The sequence below is a fragment of the Mycetomoellerius zeteki genome, unplaced genomic scaffold (genome assembly GCF_001594055.1).
Source record: "Mycetomoellerius zeteki isolate Tzet28-1 unplaced genomic scaffold, Tzet1.0 scaffold120, whole genome shotgun sequence".
Taxonomy (NCBI): Eukaryota; Metazoa; Arthropoda; class Insecta; order Hymenoptera; family Formicidae; genus Mycetomoellerius; species Mycetomoellerius zeteki.
In genome coordinates, this window is record NW_017256127.1 from 1430237 (window position 1) to 1437350 (window position 7114).

At 29.6% G+C, this 7114-nt stretch overlaps 1 protein-coding gene across 3 annotated transcripts in view; it reads left to right on the forward strand.

The window, feature by feature from the left end:
* The first annotated feature begins 284 nt into the window (after window positions 1-284).
* Window positions 285-7114, forward strand: part of LOC108731156 (facilitated trehalose transporter Tret1) — a 13134-nt gene continuing 6304 nt past the window's right edge. Inside the window, exons 1-2 of one of the 3 annotated variants that reach the window (XM_018461310.1) lie at window positions 285-301; window positions 1519-1688. The gene's annotated coding sequence lies outside the window, so the exon portion shown is untranslated. Of the gene's footprint in view, window positions 302-324; window positions 394-1144; window positions 1689-7114 lie in introns of those variants that run through there. The other 2 variants (XM_018461309.1, XM_018461307.1) reach the window with 2 other exon arrangements.

Below are 7114 nucleotides of genomic sequence, written 5' to 3' on the forward strand. Positions count from 1 at the left end.
TTACAGAAAAAAGCTGAAAATATTTGTCAAGATTAAATTAAAAATCAAGGACAATGATATATCATCATTAAATTCATTAAATATTGATTTATGCATCACTTGAATAAAACCACAAATGAGTTTGTTATTGACTTACTAGTATGATTGTTATTGACAAATGATTGTTATTGACTTTTATCGAGATTCCTCAATAAAAATAAAACGCGGATAGTGAAATCTATCATTTATTTATCAGTTGTACATATCGCATTTCTGCGTAAATTTGTCGGGAATGATATGTGATTTATGAATCACTATATAGGTAAATGAAAATATACCAATCACTATAAAGTGAGAAGGGTTTTAGAATTACGTATGTTTGCATTACTTGTTATCTAAAAGTGACAGGATTGGGTAAGTTGATGTTTTTTTTTAACTGAATAATGTTAAAGTTGTAAGTAATGGCTTTACAAAATTAATAAAGTTAAGTTAAAAGTTGAAGGAATAAAAAATTAACTTAACAAAAGTTAATATTATATCCGGTAATAGAATATCCGGTGATATTATGAAGCATATGATCGATACGACAGAAGATTTCCTGTATCCCACTTCTGATATTGTAATTCACTTCTCACAAGTAGTTTTACTGTAGGAAAAAAAAAATTTATAGAATGATAAGATTGGAATTAATAGAACTTTTTAAATTCATTGGAGTGAAATTTCACTCTTTCAAAGATTGAAAGTTGAGCCAATCTTGAAAAAGAGTGACTCAATTTTTAATCTTTAAAAGTAAGCTAGATTTCACTCTTTAGTCACAGTCTACTCTAAAAGTTTTAGAGAGAAGAGAAACGTACTCAATTGTTTTTGGTGCTCAACTTAATTACTAATATACACATATTTTTTTGGTACTCAACTTAATTACTAATATACACATATTTTTTTCTTCTCAAAAAGACGGACCAGTGTAACGCTAAAGTGATCTATCTTTTGCGGATAAATATCTATACTTATTATCGTAAAACGAGATAAAGATGGAAACGTTATTTATTCTTTAGAATTAAATTCTCGAAACATAATTTTAAAAACGCGACGTATTTCTTCTGGTAAAAAAATAGAAGTACTTTGTCTTTATTATTCCTGATGGATATCCGATATATTCACAAAATATGCAGTCCAGACACACACAGAGAGTACGATTCAATGTCCTTACGTTAATGTTTGATGACGCGGTTTGTTTTGTCGCATATCGCCAAAGCGTTCGCACATCGCCATTTGGTGCAATTATCGCGCGAAGAGCTAAGTGGGAGATTCATTGATTGCGAGAATATTGCAATTGTATCGAACTAATTGTCCCAAACGGAACCAAACAGGGATGCAAACGAGGAAACATCACATTGGGTGCCACGTTGCTGGAAAAGATGCACTCCTCGTTTGCGAAAGATCCACATTTGTGGCGTCCGCGCAGTTGATTAAATCAAGATATACGTATATCTTCGCGTTCGACATACTGCATACGACTGATAAGAATTGAATTCTCAGGCCGATGTTAGCGTCGCGGGCCTCCGCCGCATACTCTGTTGTACGCCACGACCCGCGCTGGTCAGCACGGTTTTGTGTAGCCAGCCGTTCCCTCTGTAGACCCACGACTGCCCCAACGAGGAACCATTGACTATTGAAGAAACTTCAAACTAGACTAGAGGAAGGTCACGGTGTGTAATCAAAATTCTAAAATTAGTTTGCTAAAATTAGTTTCTTGTTTACATGCGATAACAACAAAGTTTGTTCATCGATTTTTTTTTCCTTTATTCTCCTTTTATTTTTTTTTCTCTTCTTCTTTTCGATGTATGAATATTTGTCTTGCTACGGAAAGTGTAACACAGTATAACTTAAGGAGACCGAATTTCGTGTTTTATCGCTCTTCCAGTAAGCTGAACATCCTCGTGAGATCTCGATTAAAGATTAAATCTTTTGAGCTATCAGTATTGCTGCAATCTTGTAATATGTAATCGACATTACATCTTTATTGGACATTTTTTTTAAATAATAAGGTACGAATGGGCATGTTGATTTAAAAAAAAAGCGCATGTGCAACATTACGCAAAAAGCATCGCGAACGTAAATAACATGTTGACAAAGAGATAGTTGATAACATTGAATTAAATACGATAAATTTTCACATATTTTTATAAAAAACACGCACGTGTGAGAAATTTTGGCAGACTCGATTTATTTTCATAATGTAATGTCCTCGGTAATGTCGCAACAAACTTTAACTTCAAAATAATATTTAAAATATGATGTTACCATGCTATCAATGTGTGTGCTTATGAATTCTTCACATTAGTTGCGTTCAGCAGAGAAAGCAGTTTTGCAATTGTTGTAAAATTCTTTGATATGATTGGTTTTGTCTTTAGTTCCTCACTTACACATTCTAAATGTATAAACCAATCATATTAAAAAATCATACTACTGTGCGTGCAAAGCTGCTTTTTCTATTGAACGTAACAATTGTTTATTCTTTTCCTGTTTTGTGTATTCTCTTCCTGTTTTGTGTATTCTTTTAACCGATTTGAACGTATAAATCATATCGACGTCATTCTTAACTTTAAACTATCTATAATTCATGTCACAATTTAAATTAGAATTCTATTTGTAATTTTATGTGATACGAACGACATGTGTAGTTAGAATACATGCGTATGTAAAATATATGCTAAAATACACAGCCGAACATGACGTATAAAATTTCAAAATGTAGAGTCGTATTCTAAAATCTGAAACGTGAATTACAGCTTGTCTAAGGCGGTGAGCCTTATCATTAAAAACTGACGCAATTTAACATACTTATTATTAAGATTAATTTGCACACTTATTTTTACTTTGTGCTATTTTCTGACACTTTTGGTTCAACATGCATTAACTTTATAAAGAAGTGGAAGATATTAAGAAGTGAAGCGAAGATAATCGACGGTTGATGCTTCTCTATAATAGTAGGTCAATTTATACAACAATACATTGGTTAAACATTAGCATACACTGCCCAAGGAACACACCAAGTCAAGAGATCGGAAGTCAAAACTTTATTTCCGCCATGAAAGTCAAAATGATTTTTTATTACAAAATTTGACTGTTTATTGATGTTAAGAATTACAATAAAGTTATTTTGATTTTTTACCGACTTTTATGTGTTCTTTGAGGATATATTGAACAAATATTGCACTAATGAACAACTATTAGAATTTTTGATAAATAAATGAGAATATAGTGTGAAGGTACATGTGGAGAATACATGTGAAATTATATGAATCTATAATTAATACATCAGGATTTTAACATTTTGTAGCTCGGGGGTTAATATCCACGTTGCACGCCGGTTTTGCAATTCGCATCCATATGTTTTCGTTTTGTACGTTTATCGCAATCATGAAATACGCAAGATAAGGAGAATATCCGCAAACCAGCGGTTTAGTTGCTATGTATGGTTAATAACTTGTGATTTTGCCAGGCATTATTACGACATTAACGCGCAGCATTTTCCGCATATGCGAACCGGGCGGCGTAGCGAATGGAAAAACCCGACGAAACGAAAATTATGGATATTATATGTATTGTGTTACTTACGTAAGAAATTACACGGATTGTTACATAAATCATTTTCACGCGATCAACGGGTATCAACGTTGAAATATGTTGTTTAAGTAAGCATGAAAATGAAATGTCGTTTTTTTTTAATTGCCTTTTAATAAAATTTCGATAATCGCACTATACATTAAATTAATACATTTGTTAATTAAATATGTATATATTAGATTGGAACAAAAGTTAAATTTGTTACGAACTTCAAAATTCAAGCGAATATAACTTCGTTAAAAATGAACAATATTTAAAATGAAAAAAGAGTTTTAAGAATAAAATTCTATATAATAAAATAAATTTTTACTTTCAAAAAAGGATTACTATGAATTTTGAGTTTCTGCGAGTTTGATGATTTTTACAAAACGAGTTGGACAAGATGGAAAATTTTCTTCATACTTTATAAATTTGTCACGTACTAAAAAAAACTTGCAAAAATTTTCGATGTTTTAATATGAAAGTTTAAAGTTCTTTTTACATAATTGTTTTTTGAAAATGTTGTGTTCCTAGATTTTTTGTTATTGGGATATCATGGATTAAATAAAAAGAGCATTTTGACTTTGATTGCTTATAACTTTGTTGAAAATCATTGTACCGCAATTTAAAAATAGATTCTTATTAAAGCTAAAATTTTGTTTTATCGAATGGTATAATTGTCAAATTTTTTAAGAAAGATGTAAATATGACACAAATGAAATAGCGTTATGAACTTTTGTTTTGATCCAATATTTACGAGATACGAGTATTTGTGAACACGTGTGTATGCTATAACGCGAGCAGAATGTTAAATATTTGGAACAATGAAAAAACATCAATTATTCATATTTCGTATATATGTTATGTAAAAATTTAATTCTCTTAAATATTATTCTTAACTAATTCTAGTATTTTTATTTATTCATTATTGTACCACAATTATGCAATCAGTTAATTAACTTCTTTCTCTTTTTTGTCTTTAGATTTATTCTTTAATTTTAATTCTTTAATATCAATGATTCTTAAATTATTTATAAATGTAATATTTATTCAAGTAATATTTGATTTCAATATAATTGTATTATTTTTGTAGTTAAGATGCATATTAATATCATAATTTAAATTTAACAATTTTTTGTAACACTTGAAACACTTTTGAGTATTTTTCTGCACAAATTAGAAGTAATATCGTAAACAATTTTTAACATACCTACCGTAGTTGCACGTGACTGGCATATTTAGCATTTAGTAAGACAAGTGCAAGATAACAATAAGAGTCACGAATGTACTTGAACGAATAAGCTTCGTAAAAATTCGCGTGTGAGCAAATAAAATTGCGAAATAGGAAACTCTTCTCTTAAGTTAATTATTATTTTTGATCTGAAATTAATGTAAATAAGCATGATGTTCACATCCTGTTTGTTCAGATTTTTAAAGTGGTATATCTTATCTGTTTGCATAACTTGGTTACAACATTTTGACAAACATAAATATATTTTTGTGTTACAAATTCGTTCTTGTTGAGACGCAAAATACTGAAAATATATGTCTCAGAGAATAGCCTTTTTTAATCCTTATAACTCTATCGCACGCGTCGATTAAGTAAATATGGCCAGGAATTGTGGCCAATAAAGATTGTTAATACTGTGCGGAATGTTTAATCTCATCCACTCTTAAAACTTAACCCTTGGCACTCGACGTTGTATAGCATTGTTTATATCGCACTGATATCGTTACGTCGTGCGTTCACGCGATAACATTACGCAATATTTCGACGTGTTAATGTTTATGTTGAACATTTATAATGTTGCAAGAGTTTATACTGACTGTTCCTTCTTTAAAACTTCGTTACATTTTTCAAAATAAAAATACATTTTTATGCTATTAATTGATTTATATCAAAATATGTATATATGCCAAAAGCACATAAAATACAAGAATGTGATCATTTATGAAGTTAAAATGATATAAATCGTATCGAGGACAAGATAAAATAATGAGAACGTCATTCTTAATCAAATAAAAAACAGAAAGTATTTATTCAATTTCGATAAATGTAAAATAACGGAAAAAATGTGGAACGGATATTTCGTGTCGATTTCTATCGATGATAATTTAAGAAATCTAATGACGTAGAGAAATATTGACATAGCATGATTATTTTGATAAAATAATCAGCAAGTATGAAAAAATTCCATTTATTTTTAGTTAGTAAACACAGAAATTTAGTGTAAATATAAATGTGGAACAAGTTGTTCAGTTTAATTTCGCATTTCAATTATACGTAAAATGTAAATTTGTATTATCTAATGATATTTGAACTATTAAGTGGTCTGTGATACTGTAAGACAACATCGCGGAGCAAGCCTGAAGTGTCATAAAAGAGAAATTACCCGGGATTCAATGGAGATTAATCATGTTGTACTTATGCAAAAACGCGAAGGTTCACAATCCTAGATAACACGAAATTTTATACAGGCTATTTATGTGGAAAGATGACTTTTGTACTATAAAACTATAATAAATCTTCAAAAAACTAAAGTAAATCTTCATATCATTAATATTGCATATTAGATTATAAAATATAATATTTTCGTTGATAATGTCAGTAAATAACGCGTCGCATTAGATGCCTTTAATTGAAATTTTATTATGTTCCATTCATGTATGAACAGAATATTTTGTCAAATTTCTGATCGAAAGAATAAATTTTGTAATTATTTACACATAAATACGTATATATATAGTATTGTGTCATTAATTGACGTGCACTAAAAACTTCACGTTCTTTTGCATCACACACACACACACACACGCGCGCGCGTACGCGCGCACATTACGTAATCTATGTTGTTATCACCGAAATACCGGAGCGGAATTATTTCTTGTTTCGTTATCGTTCACCAGTATCTAAAACGTCATAACGTTCGTAAGTACTATTTTTTCTTTTTTTCACGGCAGCTTCTGCGTAATTAAACGAGTGTTTTAATACTTTTATAATACTCTCACGCTGCAATTCTATATGGAATTCACAACAATGATGGAAACATACAACGCAATAATGGAACAATTAGCCTGTTTTGGAAGTTAAAATAGAGCAAAGAATATACTATTTATTTCTTACATTGCTGTATATACATTAAACATCAAATTTATCTAAATATAAAATGGATACCTGTAATTTTGAAAGTTCATTAAATGATGCAACTTCGCGTATTTTGAAATACCTATAAACTACTTTAAATTTTTATCTAACAATTACTGTTCTATTGTGCGTCACACGACCGCTGTTCACTATTCTTTATGTTTTTTTTCTGTCTGTTTTTTCCTCAATGAAATATTGCATAATCTTACATGTGATATTATTCGATAATTGATGTATGATGTCTCCTTTGTGATTGTTATAAATAAAACAACCATAATACGAAGATAACGAAATGTTAGTAAAACAAACATGTAAACAATTTTTCAAATAAAATTATATATTAAAATTTTATATATAATTGTATACATATATATATATACA